General features: G+C 38.1%; 1 protein-coding gene across 8 annotated transcripts in view; it reads right to left on the reverse strand.

Annotated features, from left to right (window-relative positions):
• The window catches only part of BMPR1B (bone morphogenetic protein receptor type 1B), a 331935-nt gene that overhangs the window by 132191 nt on the left and 178576 nt on the right, over positions 1-21168 (reverse strand). For 6 of the 8 annotated variants that reach the window (XM_084756100.1, XM_084756098.1, XM_084756094.1 and 3 more), the window contains exon 2: positions 7109-7203. The gene's annotated coding sequence lies outside the window, so the exon portion shown is untranslated. Of the gene's footprint in view, positions 1-6834; positions 6856-7108; positions 7204-7362; positions 7426-21168 lie in introns of those variants that run through there. The other 2 variants (XM_084756097.1, XM_084756101.1) reach the window with 2 other exon arrangements.

Raw genomic sequence — 21168 nt, forward strand, 5'->3', positions numbered from 1 at the left:
TTTTATTTGAGGCAACTGTGAATAGCGCTGTTCTCCTCATTTATTTCTCAGCGTGTTATCACTTTACAGGAAAGATATTGACTTTTGAATGCTACTTATTTGTCTTGGCATTTTACTGAAGGTATTAATCAGAATTGAGAGTTTTCTGATAAAGTTTTCAGAGTCTCTTATTTAAAGAACTGTATCATCTTCAAATAAGAGTACTATGTTGCCTTCTTCTTTTCCTATTTATATCTTTTTATATTGGTGTTCTAGACAAGACTTCAAAACATTAAACTGAATAACAAATGAGAACCTAGATACCTTTGATTTGTTTATGACTTTAGTGGAAATGGTTTGACTTTTTCCCCACTTAGGATAATGTTGGCTATAGGGTTGTACAATAGAGCTTTCAGTAATGTTGAAATGTGTTCCTTTTATTCTCTTCAGTGATCTTTAATCATGAAAGGATATTGGACTGCATCAAAAGCCTTTCTTAAATTCACTAAAATGATCATGTGCTAGCTATAGTTCATGTAGTGGACTATTACACCTGCTGACTTGTGTATGTTTAACCACCCTTGCATTTCAGGGAGGAAGCTAAGGTGACCATGCTGAATGATGGTGTTTGGTGTGTTCCTGAATTCTGATTTCAACTATTTTACTGAAGCTTTTCCTCAGGCTCATCACAGTGATGGACCTATAAGTCTCTTTCCTGTTACTGTTGCTTTCCTGTCTGTATGTGGTTTTGGTATGAGGACGAGTGAACAACACACTATTGAATGGTGAGTGAATCATCAAAGAGATCAAGGAGAAAATGTTTTAAATTTAGAAAGCCTTAAAACACGTAAAATTAACATATACAAAATATCCCAAAAATGCAGAGATGGTTCATCATAAATAAATCAGCAAATGTAATACTTTACATAAATTAACTCAAGGACAGATAACATATGATCATCTAAGTAAATGCAGAAAAGGCTTTTGACATGTCCAACATCCTTAAAACTAAAGGAACCCTAAAAAGAAAGCTAATAGCTTCCATTGCCTAAATTAAAATATAGATATCTTAAATAAATCACATAACTCAATATCTTAGAATCTTGGAAAAAACATAGAAAAGCCTAACTCCAAATCAGGAGACAGAAAGAAATAATTAACACCAGGGCAGAAATTAATATAATGGCAACAAAATAAATGCAATATTTACAAATAATCAATGAAAAAAAGAGTTGGTTCTTTTAAAGATAAAAAAGGTTGAGAAACCCTGAGCTAAACTAATCAAAAAAGACAGTATAAAGTAATAAAATTAAAAATGAAAAAAGGAATTATAATAGCTACCAATGTAATTCAGGAAATCTTAAGGACATAGGATTCAAACTTATATTCTACAAATTGGAAAATCAAAAAGAAATGGATCAATTATAGATGCATATGACCTTATAGAATTAAGCCAAGATGACAATCTTTAAACAGATCTATAACAACCAATTAGATTAAAGCAATATTTTCTTTCAAATGTCTTACCTAAAAGTACAGGCCCAAATGGAGTCACTGTTGACACCATCAGTCCCTTAAAACATTAACATCAATAATTCTCAACTACCCATGAAATACAAAAGGATTTCCACCTAAATCATTGATGAAGCCTAAATGCTTTAAGAAAAAATTTTTTCTTTTATAGATACAATTCAGTTTGATCTAGAAATGTCTATTTTTATCTTATTCAAAGCTTTAATTGCTGAAAATTAAGAAACAATCAACTCTAAAACAAAGTTATGAATGATATAGCCATCCACTCCCTATTTTGTTTCCTAAGGTATTATAAAACACAGAATTTTCATTTGCATTACTTTTGTTTTAAGGTTATTTGCCATATTTTCAAGTTGAAAAAAAAAAGAAGTTTTTGTGATGTACTACCAAGAATAACAGGAAAACCAAAAAAGAAAGGAATGGAATGACATTTGAAAATTTCTAAGTATCATTATGAGTGGAAAAGTACGTTAGCTCATCTGAGGATAGTAATCACAATACTTAACATTTAGAAATTAGTAAAAAGTATAATCATAGCCCCCAAAAGTCATATACTGTCTTTAAACTTAGGGATTTTTCCTTTGTGATTTACTTTATAATTACATATTTTAAAGTTTAAATGTTTGACAAGTTGGACAAAATTTTTCATGCATTTGCCCATCTTGAACACAAAAGAGTTCTAATGTAAATGTTAATAGGTTCTACTTTTTTTATATTTTATGAATTGCATGCCATGTGTAGTTACAGAAAAATATTGACTGGCAATGCAAACTGCTAGTGTAATAAAGTAAGACTACTACTGATTTGGAAAAAAATATTTAAAAATTAAAAAACCTTCTGTCACATTTCAAGCACAAAGATCCCTGACCTATCTATCCTCAGGCAGAGTGGTGGGGCTTTGTGACTTGGTCTTGCTATATTCATTGAGAATATATTGAGACAAGCTCGCGTTTCTGTCATCACCAAATATTGAGAAGCAGGTACATGTCTATACCATGATCAAAGAAACCTCTATTTGCGCAGTCTTCTCATATCATATGATATGCCAGAAAGATCTACAAAAGTTTTACCAGTAAACTTTAAAAGCTGGCACCTGTTCCAATACAAGCTTAATGCAGGACAGTTATGTGGACAAAATACATATGAAAAGAAATTACAACTGACTGTGGTCTACTTTAAGCAACTAAAATGTCGCTATATTTTCCTATGAAAATATCAATATTGTTTTCATTCCTCAGACAGTTACAAGTCAAGGTTAAGTAAACAAGAGTCATATTCAATGTCTGGAAGAGGTTTTGAAGGCTTAAGTAATAGTGAAAACAATGGTAGAAACGCACCAAGGAGCAAAAACACTCAGCATTGGGAAACCACAATTCCCTAATTTTTTCATGAAGATTGGTGCTTTTCAGTGGTTTATGAAGTAGCTCAGATAACAAGCACTTTGCTCATTCTGGATAAACAAAACACAATTGAAAACAAAGTAATACTTTTTTTTAAATTTCAGAGCTTAAAAGAAACAGCTGTTATTTCTCAACTTTTTTTTTAAACACTGACTTCCTTTTCTTTCAACATTTCTATTTTGAGAAGTAAATTCTTCCTCCGACTTAACTGGAGTATCACCTTTCATGTTTGAGGCTTCTTCAGCCATGCTTTTGTGTTATTTCCTTAAGTCCCTAGCTCTGTCTGCAAGAGTAAATATAACTGAAAGAATGCCTTTACTGGGATCACTGGGAACAACTCCATACTGCAATGCTAATTTTCCCAAGCACCTGAGGGCAGACCTATTTTCCCCTAAAGCTCTGGGCCTTTGAAAAGGGGGACATTGTTCCCTGGTGGATTCCTTTATTGTATCATTGCATTCAACACCACAGCATCAATTTATTGACCACAGTGACAAATTTGAGCAATATGACTGGAAAAACATTTGGGATCTATATATTCTGCATTATATATTTGGTAGCTAATATATATCCAGATCTAGCCAATGGACAGGAAATTCTCCACAGTTGAGTGGAGAGTCGAGTCTGACTTTCACACGAACTCTGGTGCCCCATATTTGACCACATCCCCTGGATGGGGAGGCCTGGTGGCACTCAGAGGAAGGATAGCAGGCTACCAAGAAGAGACTTGATACCCTATGAGTATATACAGGGGGAGGAAGTCCCTCTCAGTCACAGTCATAGAGGAGGGGAGTAAAGAGAAAATGAAAGGGAGGGAGGGAGGAATGGGAGGATACAAGGGATGGGATAACAATTGAGATGTAATATGAATAAATTAATAAAATATAAAAAACAAAAACAAGAAACAGAAAAAGAGGGACATTCTCCTGCATAGGCAGGAGAGAGGAAGGTAGCATTGCAGGAGGATCAGCAGAAGGTGAGTGTAGAACACAAGTGTTAACAAGGTCAAAAAAAAAGTCAACAGTTCCAAGAAGAGTGAGCTTTTTTCTAGGACAATGAGAGGCCAGAGTTGGGAGGAGTTTTGTAGGAATGGGCTATGTTTATCAGAGTGTGGACTACTCCCTCCAAGGGTGGTGTGGTAGATGGATGTAGTGCACTACAAAAAACAAGACTGGGGGAGTGATGGCCATTAAGAAGTATCTATTAACATTTTGGGCTTAATTCATTATTGCTTCAATGGATGTTAAATAGTGCACATATAGCAAAAGTCTTCAGACTTTTAAATTTTCTGATATATGCCTAAGAAAAATGTTATTTAGAAACATGATAGGCAGCCAATACCAGGATTATCCAAAAGCCAAAAATAATAGTGAGAATGTATCCAAAGTGTTCAAATATAAACTATTTTAGACATTATCAACCAGTATTATCATTTCTATTCTTTTCTCCAAAACTGAAGGAATATCTTTCTCTGGCTTATATTTTTTTGTGATGACTTATTTGCCATGTTTCCTTTCAATAAAGAGTCAGCAAGAAACTTCAGAAATAAAGCTATCAGGAGGAATAAAAAGAAGACTTATAAAAGGAGATAAAAATACATGATGTATTTATATAACAGAAAAACAAAACAGGATACTTGATGAAAAAGAAATTACAGTCTTTACCTTAAAGCAAAGAAAAATTTACTGATGGATTTAGTCAGCAGGTTTCATTTTTTTTCCCATTCAAGAGCAACCATTATGCATTTTCAAAATAAATAATGTTTAAAAACATAAACAAAGCCTTACAAGCCGGAAAGCAAAATTTCAAATAATATTAAAAATTTGAGTATAAGAATATGACAAGCATTAAATGTAACACAAACTTTAAGAATAGATATGGATTAGTTCAGCCTTAAAATGACGGACTACTAAAGGGGACACCAATAGTATAGGCATTAAGGCCAACAAGTGATGAATGGGATCTCGTGAAACTAAGTTTCTGTAGAGGAAAAGGCACCATCATCTCAATAAAGAGGCAGCCTAGAGAATGGGGGAAAAAATCTTATCAGCTATACATCTGAGAGAGGGTTAGTGCCAAAACAAACAAACAAACAAACAAAAAGCTAAACAGACAAAATTATTAAATATCATGAAAAGAAACAACCCAACTAAAATATAGGGCATGGAATTTAATGGAGAATTCAAAAGAATAAATACAAATAAGTGAGACATATTTCAAGTGTTCAGCATCCTTACCAATCAAGGAAATGCAAATTAATACTACTATTTCATCTTCCTCCAGTCTGAATGGCTAACCTTAAAAAAACGCTGCAGTGGGAAAAGGAAAATACCTATTCACTGTTGATAGCAATGCAAACTGGTACAGCCATGAAGAAATCAGTGTAGAGGCTCCTCAAAAACCAGGAAGACATTTGTCACATGATCCAGGCACAGCACTCTTGGGCATATTCCCAACACACTTCTACTACAAAGACATCTGCTCATCCACGTTCATGGCCACTTCATTCACAGCAGGCAGAATATAGAAACAGCCTATATGATGTCCCTCAAGTGATGATTTTTGGAAACCTTTAAAAAACTATGCATACAGCCAAGCAGTAGTGGAGGACACCTTTAAATCCCCACACTTGGGAGGCAGAAGCAGGCAGATCTCTGAGTTCAAGGTCAGCCTAGTAGCCTAGTCTACTGAGAAAGATCCAGGACAGCGAGGGCTACTCAGAGAAACCCTGTCTAGAATGCCCCCTACCCAAAAATTATGCATACATTTTTGTGTGTGGTGACTGACACCTGCAATCATCCCCAGGAAGCTGAGATGGAGATCAGTGTAACACAATCACCAGATCATGCTACAGAAGTACCAGATGAGCCGCGGCTACAAAAAAGACCCAGTCTCAATAACAACGCCCCCCCCCCGACAAATTATACATCAGTCAATTACAGTAATTCTGCATAAGTTCCGGCCTCATTCAAAGGTGCTTACTTTACCTTTAGAGCAATTCCAGCTACTGTTTTGACATGGCTCATCGCATTTCAAAATGAGTTTCTTTCTGTTTGATATTCCTACATGAAGCAGTGCCTTGAATATCTACCGGCCCATCATTTATACCCTACAGCAGAATAATTTTTGTTTTCAACTTAAATATGTACAGCAACAGGACAGAAAACACACTGGACCTCAAACCATCCTCGATAACACAGCCTAAAATGTTTAAATACCATGCAAGCATTTATAGTTCCACAGTCTAAAAAACAGGTAAACTTTTGTTATATTGCTAGGTTATTTTCATGTACTTAATGCCATGGTTCTAATGAAGCACAATACTGACTTTGTAAACTACACACTGTAGATATAAATAATAAAAGCATATACATATCAGGAATATTCTAAACAGGAACGTACACAGAAAGTGCTTTCTGTGTTCTTCATCATTAGTACTTTTAGGATGATCAGAGATAAGCATAGCCAAGCACACCACAGCAATACCCGCACACAGAGAAGCCTTCCTGTTACTACCTGCAGTAACAGGAAAACGCCAGTGTAATGCACAGCGAGGGACACTGGCTTGGGTTAATATTAAGAAAAGGAATACAATTTGTAAAAATCCACCAGACAACAAGTCACCTGGACGAGCAGGAACTGTCTCCTAAATCCTGTCTTTGATTGTACAGAGAAGGCAATTCTTGTCACTCTGGGTTCATCTCTTCCCAAAGACGGTAGTAACTATTTCAGTTACTGCCCAGTGACATTCTGTTTTGTCAAGAAGATGCTGCTGCCCACACTGCCTGTTCTCACATTCTGATACTGCCTAGTAAGTACATCTCTACAAGTTGATGTGAATTTTCTATGCCCGGCCTTTAGACCACAAACCTTAATGAATACTAACGTCTTACTATCTATATAATGTTAAATAGAAAGTTACCAACTGGCAGGCTTCAGTCTGACGGAGAGTAGAGTGAGAACACGAAATCAATGTGCGAGTGTGACTCCCACCACCCGCACTAGGGGCACTGACACAGTTCAGGCATTCTCAATGGGAGCACACAAACCAATGCTGCCTCCAAGAACACTCAGAGCAGTGGACTCCCTCTCACTGCTGTACTAAGCCCTGCAGCCCTCTGCCCACTGACACAGAGCAGCCATCAGGGAGATGGGCTTTACAAGTAACAGCCAGCCTAAACTGGTTAATTACTTACCTCGTCACGTATGGCTGGGTTGCTCCTTTAACGTTTAGGTTCCTCTGTTGTCATAGCTCAGCGCCAAATGGTTGTGATTCAGCCGAAGTTTGAACCTGACAGAAAAAAAATTTTTTTTTCTTTTCAGAACAAACATCCAGAATTAAAAGTTCCCTCCACTGTTCTCTTCTTTGCCTGCTCTCTCTGTGTGTGCGTGTTTTTCTGTGTCTCTCTGCAAGGCAGCTACGTAGTGGTCTATAAATATTGACCCTCACACTTGCTCAGAGCTCTCCTTGCTCATGGCACAGGTCTGTGTTACTGAACACCGTGGTAATACTCCGGCGAGGTTCTCAGCTGCTCGCACAAAGCACTGGATTGGCTCACTACCCAGCAACCCTGTGCTTGCCTGGAAATACCATTTTGCTGCCAGCTTTACAGATGCTACGGGCCTTTCCTGAGCCCCAAATCAGGCACAGAGGGGCAATTATGAGGCTCGTCTGAAGAAATACAGCTTTCCTCAAGCAGGTGGAGAGAAGAGGGCTAGGAGGAGGGGAAGACAAGGGAGGAACTCCTGCCTTTGTTTGGTCCAAGCAATGCCATCTCAAACTTCTATAAAATTCCTACCTAAATGCCATTCAGTTAAGCTTTGCAAAATTTGGTTATACATATTACAAATGACCTAAACCATAGAAAAGTAATCTTATAATTATTTTAATATTGCTTCTTACTTAAAAAATGCTTCAGGGAATGAGTAATTGCCCACAGAGATTTTTTTACATATGTTCACTTGCAGAATGATAGAGATATATTGGAATGTATGATATTAAACAGATAAATTATGTATTTCATGAAAGAAACTAAAATGTAATCTAAACATTATGTGAATCAACATGCTTTACTGACCTTTAGATTTATAATCCTGACAATTTGAATTATTTTATGATAGACGCTTAGATTAACGACAGACTAAGTCATCCCAATATGTAGATTACAGGCAACATACATTTCCTATTATATATATTGCATACCATTTACATTATAAATGATTAGAAAATATATCATTCTCAATATTCATGCTTTTGCCAATAATAATCACTTGTTTGCTCTATTAAATGGTACTTCTTGATTAAATCAAGTGAAGGAATCTTGAAGAAATAACCTGGTGCTGGATCTTGGAGATCCACATTCAGCTAGGCTCTTACTTTACTTGGAGTCATGTGGCAAAGTAGTAGCAGAGCCCAAAGCAAACCACAGCCTGCCCTTACTACTCAGAGGGTGGGCAAACCACAGCCTGCCCTTACTACTCAGAGGGTGGGCAAACCACAGCCTGCCCTTACTACTCAGAGGGTGGGCAAACCACAGCCTGCCCTTACTACTCAGAGGGTGGGCAAACCACAGCCTGCCCTTACTACTCAGAGGGTGGGCAAACCACAGCCTGCCCTTACTACTCAGAGGGTGGGCAAACCACAGCCTGCCCTTACTACTCAGAGGGTGGGCAAACCACGGCCTGCCCTTACTACTCAGAGGGTGGGCAAACCACAGCCTGCCCTTACTACTCAGAGGGTGGGCAAATCATGGCCTGCCCTTACTACTCAGAGGGTGGGCAAACCACAGCCTGGCCTTACTACTCAGAGAGTGGGCAACTTCCACCAGCACAGTGATGCTCAAAACTTATCTTTAACTTCATATCCATATAAACACTTGCTGAAAGCCCTGCCCAGAAGAAAATACATTCACACACACCTTTAATTCCAGCACTTGGGAGCCTGAGGAAGGCATATCTCTGTGAGTTTGAGGCCAGCCTGGAGTACATACTGAGTTTCAGGACATCTAGAAAGAACTATATAGTGAGACCTTGTCTCAAAAGACCAAACCAAACCAAACAAACAAAAACAAATCGAAACAAAATTCACAGCACAAAAACAAAAACAAAAACAAAAACAAAAAAGCAGTGTAAAGGAGAATTTGTAATAAGTAAAATACCTAAAATTGTTAGATACATTTAAGTTTTAAACAACTGAAATCCAATCTTCTAGAATTAAGTCAGTAATTAATATTTTCACTAAGTGAACTCATTGCTGGGACACACATACAGCTAGATTCTGAAAAGGCAATGTTTCTACTCTCAAAGAGCTTGTAGTCTAAGTTGGACAACTCGTTAATGGCTAGACAGCACATTCGCTAGACAATGAAGAGAAGGGAAGGGCAGTGAGGAACCAGGAGCAGCCAGCATCTCAGGCGGCACACACTCCAACAGGCAGCTTGTTCCATAAGACTCCAGGCAAGGTTACTGAGACACACAGACAGGACAGGGTAAAGGAGGGCAGGAAAGGAGTGGCATACACGTGCACCTGCACCCAGCTCTTTCTGGCTGAGGTACAAACATGGCACACATGTGCATCTGCACACAGCTCTTTCTGGCTGAGGTACAAACATGGCACACACATGCACCTGCACACAGCTCTTTCTAGCTGGGGTACAAACAAAGAAGACAAAAAATTTAGGGACCGTAAGCAGTAGAGACAGAAGTGTGAGCTTTAAAAGTCATGTTAACAAATTTGGGATTTCTGTTTAGGGTAGGCTACCAGGCTTCAGGTATTTTTCACAAGAAAGAGAATTTAGAAGATTCTATAATCATCACACGATCATCAAGCTTATATCTATAATTTTCAGCCATAGTAGCAAGGGTGCACACAAACAAACAAACAAAAAAAAACCCAAAAACTTGATTTTTTACTGTTCTGGAAATGACATTTTAAAAATAAAATTCAGCAACAAGACACACTCAATCCATTGTCAATTAAAAACAACGATTGTCTGTTTAGAAATATAAAGATAGATACTCATTTAAGATTTGAAAATTGTTTTATATTTTATTTTATTGATTTTTATCCATCTAATTTCTTCATAAAATTTTTGTGGAATACATGTAATATGAAGTATTTAATTGTTCTTTCGTGTGCTTCGTATGTCTCCTCAATAAAATTGACTGTATTGAATTTTTACTTATTAAATATTCTATTACTCTCATGAACATGCCATAATACCATAGTATGATTTAGAATGAATGAGGGTGTGAGGTTTTTTTATTTTGGCGGTTGTTGTTTTGTTGTCAGGAGAAAGACTGCCTTTAGTAAATCATTCTGTCAGCAAGATCAATACCAACAGAGTACAAATGAATTTTGCAACGATAGACACTCCAGTGAAACTATTCATTCAGCTGCTAAGTGAAAAGAACTAGTGTTAAAAGCTCGACAGCCTGTGGTTCCAGTTCCATGACATTTGAGGACAGGAGACAGTTCCGTGGGTTCCAGGCTTTGGGAGGTGGAGAGACAAAGGGCATGAAGGAGGATTCTCATGGACGCACAGCCACTTGGGATGATGTGATGGCAGCACGATGTCATGCATGCAGCAAATGTACAGAAATAAACAACACAAAGAATGAAGCACAAGGCTGGAGAGATGCCTCAACCCTGGCAATTTTTGCAGATGATGAGACTTTGGTTTACAGGACTTATTTCTTGTGGCTTATAATTACTTATAAGTCCAGCTCCAGAGGGATCCAATACTGCTTGGCCTCCAGAAGAAGGTATAGTCATGAGAGTGTACACACACACACACACACACACACACACACACACACACACACACTTTACATTTTTTTGAATAAAAGAATGAACTCTCGTGTTCAATATGAAGAGGATAAAGTATCTTCTCTGACTTGCTGATGTACGTGGCTCAGAAGTGATATTGTTTATTGAGCAATTTTTGTCTAGCAGGGTATTTCCAAATATTCTAACACTAAAATCAACCCTGAATGGTTTTGCTGCTTTATGATAAATGAAATAAAATTAAGTTATTAAATGTCTTGACAGAAGTCATGTAACAAATTAGTCATAGAACTGAGACGGAGCCCCAGGCTGTGACTAGACTATGTGCCACATACCGCACCTGGGTATCACTTGTTTAACTAAGAACAGGAACCACCTAGGACAGGTAATTCCGGTGACATACAAAGAAGGACCAAATGAGCCAACTGAACTTCTTTCAGAGAATGAAGAGAATTTTAATATTGGGTACCAAAAGATGGTAAAAAGATGGGGCTAGCAGATTAGAAGGTGGCATGAAAGAGATCAAATGCCTTTTCTTCAACTTGGAAAATGGATGAAGAACCTCGGAAAAGTCAAGGCTGTCTCTTCTTGGCTTTTTCAAGCTAGGTTACAAGAAAAGGAACAACATCACCACGGGGCCCTGGGAAGAGGAGGCAGTTTTAGTTTTAGACATGATGAGTTTGATATTTAAATATGCTGATGTATGTTAAAGGGAAACATCTGGTCTTTAGTTATTCAAATCCCATGGGCATACAATTCTATACAGCATCCATACAAGTTACTTAAAATACCACCCAGTTCATAGTCATCTTCTTATAAACATCTTTTCTGTTTCCTCATTTTACTCAGTAGAAGCAATGGTCTGTAAATCTACTTGATCTTCTCCATCACTCTGCCTTACACAGTAGCAACTACAACCCATCTCTCTGTCAGCTACAACTTACTTACCCTCTGGATTTTCCTAACACACCTTTCCTTTGGTAAAAATTTCCCTTGATAAACTTTTACTCACATTCACCTTTTTGAGTGTTTCTCATACAGGCGCCTTCTCCACAAACCCTACCTCTGCAATACTCCCTAAAATGATAAACTTTGTTCTATGCCCAACAGAAAGTAAGCCCAGTAACAGCACCAGGTTCGAGTATCCAAGGTGAGCCTTGAATAAAATGCATAGATTTTTCTGGATATATGGCTGAAAAAGATAGCGGCCAGCTGTTTATTAAAACAGTCATGAGGTCTCTCAGTGGCACCACGCATAAGAAGTCAGCCAAAGTCAGTATCTTAAGGATCTACCAAAAGAAGAGACATGTACACACACTGAAAACCTAAGGAGAATGAGAAAGGGGCTCATGTGGAATACTAAGGAGGGAGAGGTCAGTGCTTGGAATGCCAAGTGCTTGGAAAAATCCTGCAGGGCAAGAACAGAAGAGAGGTCTTTACAGGAAGCAGAGAGTTTCAAGGCACTGAAGCCCCTAGCATGTGCAATGTAAAAGCACCAACACGTTACACAAGCTGTCATTTGTGAAGAAGATATAAAAGAGAGGGCATTGGTGCCTAAGCTGGTTCTCCAGGATGCGAGGTCACCATGTGAAATTAGACAAGAGCAAAACGTATTCTTTGGAAAGCCTTTCCCGAGAGAGAGAGAGAGAGAGAGAGAGAGAGAGAGAGAGAGAGAGAGACAGACAGACAGACAGACAGACAGACAGACACACACACACACAAACACACACACACACAGACAGACAGACACACAGAGAGACAGAGAAACAGAGAGACATGGGTGATGCTTTAAAGCAACAACCAAGAAGCAGAAGAGAAGCAGGGGAGGTGTCAAGTCTGTGCCCCTTTCTCAAGGTGAGCAGTGAGGGGCACCATGCCTCTGCTTCTTCATTGTTAAACTGGGATTAACATAGTGTGAGAGTCCTTGAGATCACTTGATCATGTTATAGACTGCTGTTTCATTATACAGATATGTCAGAGTTTACATGCCGATTCCTCAGCTGATGGACCAGTATGAATAAGGATGTTATGAACATACACACACATGTTGTCCTTGAGTGTATAATCTTATTAATATTTGGTAAATACCAAGGAGTGAAATTCCTTGGGAATAAATTCCAACATTTAAAAAATAGTCCAAATTATTTTCTAGATAGGTTGTAACTTAGCTTTGAATTTCTCTACATCCCTAAAAGATCTATAATTATTTCTCTTTTTTTCATAGTGAAACTAGTAAAGTTGAAGTCCAAGCTCAATGGTTTCTCTATAATGGCTAATAATAGTTTTTCTGTGATAGACGTTCACTACATATTTCAGGAAATACAGACCAAACAAGTGTATTTTCGTCTTGCAAAGCTGACCTTGCATAGTCATCACCACTTACTCACTAACTAAATAAGCTGGTAGACAAATCAAAGATTAGACTATTAGAATTTTTATTTATGTATCATTGTTCAGCTTTTACACTAAATTTAGATTCATCTACAGTTTCAGTAGATATTTTGTAAAGAACAAAAGGCCATCTAATCTGCTTCGAAACTATCATACATATTTGCTAATAAAATATTTTAGCAGAAATAGCTTTGACAAAGACAGGGTTTTTATTTAGTTGCAAGGTCTTTTTTAAAATAATAAAGTTTATGGAACTTTTTTAGTACTTTGAAAAGGCAAACAATTTTAGAGAAAATGAGTTGATTGTGCAGAACTGTAGGCACCTACTGGGCACATTTGGCTGACTAATACACTAAAAGAAACAGGTATAATACTCTGTATGTACTAATGCTTAAATTTAATGTTTCCTTGAAGTTAGAGGCCAAAAACCCAAGCTAAGCGGTGAATAATTTTGAATGATTTTGTTGACAAACTTAATTGGATATGAACAATATAAAGCTGTCTGCCCTGTAAAGGAGTGAGCGTATCTCAGGGACAAACAGCCATAAGCAGAACCCTGTGCTCATTGTACACCTGAGGGAGTGTGTCACTTTCAGTATAAATGACAGGAAGAAGAAAACACACAATACGCCTAGTGAAAAGCAGGCTGTGGACTGAGTTCTCCCTTCTCTTTCCTTTGGGGACCTATTATTAGTCATATCATATACACAGTGAGTTACCTTAACTCTAAGGTTCTTTGTTCTCAAGTAATAAATACTTTGTGTTCCCAGGACCCCACAGGAAAATCACACATAAGTCTACTAACCTTTACCGCTGCCCTTTACTTGAGCACTTGCCCATTATAAGTTTTAGAAATATTGACTGCACAATTTGTAAATAGGCCATTTGTTCTTTGAAACTGGAACAATGTCATATGTAAATGGAGATGAAAGACTATCCTAAATAAGTGAGCCATAGCGAAGAATGTATGCCCTTTTTAACTCTCCTTTGACAGCACAACAAACTAATGCCAAACCAAAATAAAGCACCGTGCCATTAATGAATAGAAAAATGTCCTAAACTCCAAAGTGGAGCGAACAAACAAAAGCAGAGCCAAACTTGTGCTCAACCGTGCTTAGTTTAGCAAGTCTGCAGCAGAAAAAGGCGCCAAGAACACTGTCATTATCACATTATCATTGCTGCTACCTGCACATGTGTGCTAATTTCACTTCTCGTTTATTAATCATACCTAAATTGCAAGATGACATACTTTTCTGATATTTATATATGAATATATAGTTAGAAAGCAATTAATATGAAGGATGCAATTAAAAAATGTAAGAAGTGTAGTTTGACATAGTAAATATGTATCCATATTATATTTTCAAGTATTTTATATTTTAAAATTGTACAATCATAAAAAAATGTAACGTGGGCATGTCATAACAAGTTGTTAAACTTATTCCACATTAATTCAATATTGTCAACTACCATTGCAAAGTAGAAATTAGGTCCATATGGCAATAAGACTCTAGAAAGAGTTTTAGTGTCCAGATGGTGATTGAGTTATAAGTAGTTGAGTTGCCTTTATGCACACAGCAAACTGAACTGGGTCCTCTGCATAAGCAGTATGCACTCATAACCCCTAAGCCATCTTTCCAACCCTGATGTCTGTTTCTTTAGAAATGACTTGTGTAAAGATACTTTCATGTATATATACATAACGATCATTAAAAATGTACAATTAATCTTTTTGCATAATATATAATATAAAAATACAATATATTTTATCATATTCCCTAAACTCCTCCAGAATTTCACCTCTCTAACATCCATTAACTTAATAGAATATTTAGTTTTAGAAAAAAAATCTGCATTTTTACAAGGAAATGGAACCAAACTCTGGAGAAGCACAGGTGCCTCTCTCGACAACAGGAAGGTCACAGAGGCCACCCTGAAGCCACCCACAGGAACAGATCTGTATCAGCCCAAGGAGAGAAACAATGATGAGGCATTCCTCACTCTACTCTGGCCCTGCCTCCTCAAGCCCAGAAGGAGTAAGGACACCAGGTCTGCCATTAAAGCTCATCCTCCAAATTTATACTGACTTTTAAAAAATTATTTATTAATCATCTGGCAGTACCTCATAAAAATATCTCTGGATGATTAAATTCAGCGGGGCAGTAAAAATAGCAATGTAAATTAAGTCTAATAATTCATGAGTGAAAATACAACAAAAACAACACGGTTTATTTTACTTCTTCATAATAAGCATGCTTTCATTGGGGGGGATTAAAACTGCAAAACCGAGAGTCCTCATCACTTGTTTCAAGGCTGGTTTTCTCGAGTCAAAATATATTTCAAGAAACCTCAGGCACAGTCATAGGGGAGGGGAGTAAGGGGAAAATGGGAGGGAGGGAAGAATGGGAGGATACAAGGGATGAGATAACCATTGAGATGTAACAATAATAAATTAATAGAAAGAAAGAAAGAAAGAAAGAAAGTAAGAAAGAAAGAAAGAAAGAGAGAAAGAAACTGGAGAGGAAGTAACAACAACCACCATCACCAACAGAGAATAACAATTTTAATAAGAAATGTGTGAACCATCTTTTGCTTTCTTTGGTTCATATAGAAATGTAAATTTTAAGTAGCTGTCATAATGGACAGAAAGAAGCTGAAATTGTCTTCTGTGTAGTCAAAAATGACCTATAAAAGATGAAAAGTCTAACGATGGGGAATCTTTGTCTTACAGGTCTATTTATCATTAGAGCTGCATACTGTTGTGTATAATAGTGTCCTGTATAATACATTTACAAGAGCCAAATAGGTTGTGAGGCAAGTTGAAGCGATCTTTTCAGATTTCTAGGCATTTTTAGCTATTTTGGAAGTGTCCGTAAGATGCCATAGGGATAGGTGCATATGATGGAGACACATACTATGTCATTTCCCTTCTGGTTGCTTTCACTATGAGTTTTGGGGTTAACCAACAATAGCTTGCTGACCTTTTATCCTTCCACACACTCTTCCACAAGACTCCCTACACTCCGCAGTAGGTCTCCACATCTGTTTTGATCTCTCCTGGAGGGAACAGGAACTCTACAAGAAGACCAAGAGAGCCAAGTAACCTGGGCCCAGAGGAGAGTGTGGATACTGAAGTACCAACCAAAGACCATGCATAGAGTGGACGTAGACCCCCTACAGAGATGTAGCTAACGGGCAGTCTGGTTTTCATGTGGTCCCCTAGTGAGGAGAGCAGGGGCTGCCTCTGACATGGACTCTGTTGCCTGTCTTGGGATCACTTCCCACTGGTGGGAGAGGGCTACAAAGTGAATAAAAAAAAAACAGAACAACGACAAAAGCAAAACAAGAAAACAAAACAAAAAGCAATGCTGACACTTGGCTGAAGGCAGATGGCTAAAGTAGCCCATATAAAGATGAAGAGCATGTTTGCACTTGTTTTCCCATGACCCAATTGTGGTGGTTAATTTAGAAGTAGGGCCTAATAAAAATTTATTATTAGGCTAATTATTACTACTATTATGGCGGTATTTTCTAACCCACTAGCATTCAATTAAAAACACAGACACCTGTTGTATTTGAAAATAGCCTTGATTCACCTGGGGCAGGACAGATATTAATTCCCTAAACTACCTCCCATATTGAGGCAGGTATCCCATACCCTGCTCCAAACCCATGCCATTTGCTTCTAATAATTTCTCTTGAGCTAACTCCCAGCCATAATCCCAAATACTTGCTAATGCTGCTCCTCGTCTGACCTGAATCCTCCATCCATTCTGGCCATGTACTTCTCCTCCACCTAACCCACAGCTCCTCCTTCCTTCCCTTCCCTCCCTCTTCTCATCTCCTCCCCAAAGCCCGGGAATCTTAGCCACACTTATACCATTTGCCCCGTCTGGGTGTGCTGGCTTTTTATAGGTCAAACAGGATAAGTTCTTAGGCAAGGTTACAAACATTTCGGGGTACATGAATCTGCTCATTGGGCAGCAACCAGATCAACCTCCAACACCCAACCGAAGACAGGATCATGTTAATAAATAGCATGTAGTTTTATTAACTAGCTTATTCACATTTCGTTTCTTTTATAGGCCTTTTACATTCAATAACTGAATAAAAATACCAGTAGAGAATGTGAGAGAATATTTCCAGGTACAGAAAACACAAAATGTGCTCTTAGGTTAATGAATAATACCTTTTCCTGTTATTGGCCAACTCCAAGTGGGGTACTGAACATTCTGGTAACTCAGTTACATAGCCCTTTATTGTGCCCCCTATATATCTCATTTTAATGCTCAAAACAAGCATAGCTGCTGGTATGCCTACTTAAGACAGAGAGAAACTGAAGTTCAAAAAGAGTAAGCTACTAAACCATGGTGTCCAAGACTGAGAGAAAATTCTCAACTCAGGCAACTGCACAAAACTCACAGTCCCTAGCAAGTCTCCTAGTGTAGCAGGATGTCTCAGTAGCAACACCTTTCCTATGGTATAATACTCATTCTTGAGGGACAAAACCAATCTTCCAATTTGGAGCCTAGTGAACTTGAAACTAGCAACACACACAATCATATATACACTGGCCCCTATTTCCAATTAGAGACCGACCCGCCAAAATTCAGGCATTGAGAGCTACCTGGCGTGTTCCCCCATTCTCTCATTTCTCTGTGTTTCTTCTAAAATTCTTACTTTGCTTTCACATAATGTAACAACTCATATGACCCCATGAGTAGTCTCTCAGTCACGGCTTCACTTTTGTCTTCATCAATCTTCTATCACTAAGTCCCCTTTGATGGCAAAATGGTCAAACGTCTCAGTGTGGACTACGGGCCTCTTACTGGTTGAAATGAGTCCTACACTTTCAGCTTCATTTCCTCCGTGCCCACAACAGAAATCCTATGCTACACTGCAACATCCTATACCATGTGTTCACTTAAATGCCATGTTCAGCACTTCCACACTTCCGGGACTCTTAACAAAATGGCCCCTTTAAGCTAGAACAGGCCTAGATACAACTGTGTGTTAGTGCAGGTGCAAATTAGAATAAAAATTTCCTGGATGCTCTGACTTCTCATCAAGGTTTCTACCTTTCCTCTGAGGAACATGACAAACTGCTTGGCTGGTATATTTCCTCCTGAAAAAATCAAAGGAAGAAAGAGAAGTTGATCCATCTCACAAGCTCCCAGCAGTGAAATTCTCACATCACTGTGCCCCTCAGGGTGAGTTTCTGTGACCTAGCAGTATTAAAAAGTAAGGTAATAAAAACGTGACCATTTCAGCCAGATGGCAGTCTCTGGAAAACATTACCATCACATAAAACTACACATGTGGCACTTCGGAGATTTTGAAGCACAAGACCAAGTGTTAAGGTGATATGACGACATATTTAAATGTGCAAAGAATGACAACTCTACCTATGAAACCAACAGCGTCTTTAGGGAGAGGATTAAGTGTTGACATGTGCACATGTCGCTGCCATTTGGGTGGGGAGATAGAGCAAGGAAGTTCAAACAATGGTGCTGAAAGTCACCATGGGGTTTATGAGCGATCAATATCAATTAAAAGCTGCATTTAAAAACCTGTGTCAGGTGTTACTGGAAAACGCATCTATCTGAGTGGCAGCTATTGAAAAGTTTATCAAAAATAGTAAATAATGTATAAAGAGTCCCAAGTGAGCAGTGAAATCCTCACTCAGATGACAAGCTGCCTACCAGTCGGAAGCCAGTACTCACTCAGACTCACTGGCTCCAGTACTGTTGCCTTAATTTCCTATGAGTGCACAGCACCGCACTTCACTCTCTGGCTTGGGAAACCCCATTTATTGCACTATACTATTAAAAACTACTTTGACTGACTTACACTCTCAACAAATACATTTTTGCAATCTTAATTACCACTTCTAATGCATCTTTTTTTAAATCTTTTATTGGTTCTCCGAGAATTTCTTACATTGTGTATTAATCACAATCTCCCTCCACTCCTCTGAGACCCACTAACCCTCTAACTTTGTGTCATCTTTCATGTTATTTTTTATAGCCATCAAGTATAGTGCATGCTAAGCACATATCCTTAGCAATAAGTCCTTCAACTGGAGTGTAGCCAACTACTGGTTCTTATGAAAAAGTCTATATGTATTTGATGCTTTCATTCAATCAACACTGCCAAGTAGCTGTTGATGGGGCTAGATACACAGACACATTCTTCTGATTTCAGTGACTTTAGTGAGGGAGACAGATGGTGGCAAGTGAAGCCCAACATCCAGCCTGACACAAGCAACACTAGCAAACATGTAGCACAGAAAAGATCAGATTGCTGGAGACAGAGTTCAGAGAGACTTTTTGGAAGAGAATGTGATTATCTAGGATCTGGAAATAGCATTAGATAACCAGAAAGCTAGGGAAACATTAAACATGTTATCATGTTAACATGTTAACATGGTAACATGTTAGAGGTGATGGGAAGATTCAAAATGTGGCCATTGTAAACTCAAGAGGCAGCAACTAACCCAGGGTCATAATCGTTGTCTGTAGGTTTCCAATAATAGAGTATCCATATTTTCTAGGGTGTATTCCTCTCTTCCTGTTCACATTTTCACTCATATTTCTAGCTCTATAACATTAAAAGTATAATTACATTTTGAAGGAATGAAAAATATAATTTCATATGTTAGCACTATCATTTCCGGATCAGCATTTCTTTTTTGGAGGGGGGTTTCAAGATAGGGTTTTTCTGTTCCACCCTGGATGGTGGGAAACTCCCTCTGTAGACTGGGCTGGCCCCACACTCAGTGATCCTACCTGCCTCTGCTAGGATTAAATGAGTGTGCCACCAGCACTGAGCTCTACATCATAGTTTATATCCACTTATCCCTAAGTATTTATTGACAGCTGCAATCTAAGAGGCTGTAAGGTTTCAGAAAATGATGGAGAGCTATATGTCTTGCTGGATTCATATTCCAGGAGGAAGAGAAATTCAAAGAACATGATAATATCTCACAACAGACATAAAACAAAACAACAAAAAGCACCACACAAGACTGTGTTTTGAAACACTTTACTTTAAGCTGAACCCAGAGAGGTCAGTGAAGGTGTCTGCTGTGTGAACATATCAAGAAAAAGCATTTCCAACAGAAGTAACTTTCCATGGAAGGTCACTTGGACAGGATTGTCTCCATTGAGGTGCGGAGTGGAAGAACATGGAAGAGAGTCCAATACATGGGGCTGACAGAAGTCCTTTCCAGCTAGTTGTTCCTAAATGTGTAGCCCATTAAAACCATCTGGAAGGTTCTCTCAAATGCAGATATCTGAGTCAGGAATAAGCAGGCCCAGAGTCAGTGCAGTTATCCCAGGTGCTAGCATTCTCTGACACTTTCCAGGGGATCCAGATGGACGGTCCAGCTGAGATATACTAATTTAAGCCAGTGCAAGAAATTCAATTTTTAGTCCAATGACATATCATTGAAAGATAAAAGTATCACTTATAACTTATTATGAACCAAATTATTTAAATTCTATCTAGACCTTTGGTTAAAAGGAACATTATATATTAGGAATACATTTCTTCCTAAACCAAATAATCATTCAGAATAAAAGTGATAGAAATCTGCTTTCACTACTGCAAGTTACGAGTGCAACCGCTTCTAGATCTTCTACAATCATGGTAAAATACATAACTACTTGAGGGAACTTAATCAAAATTTCACTCAATATAAGATAAGTCTATGAAACTCTTTTAGTTACCCACCCAAAACCACATTTCACTCAAGGTGCCTATAAGCTTGAGGATCATCCAAAAGTCTTAAAATTCAGGTTGCAATTAATAAACGAACCACACCAACAATTCCACTAGTGTTCACATTACATTCACTAAATTCCTAGGATTCTCAGTCGATCACTCAACACGAGCTATTGAGGCAAGCTGCACTCGTGACTTGGACTAAGCAGTTACAATACTCCATAACTCACTGCACTAGATTACACACCACTCCTACTTTGGAGTGCATTAAAAGCATAACTGAAAACCTTAGTTTCCCGAGAGACACTGGTTCATTTTGGGGACTGCTGAATTTTCCATTGTCAATAACGACAC

Source organism: Acomys minous (genome assembly GCF_964271855.1).
Source record: "Acomys minous genome assembly, chromosome: 14".
NCBI lineage: Eukaryota > Metazoa > Chordata > Mammalia > Rodentia > Muridae > Acomys > Acomys minous.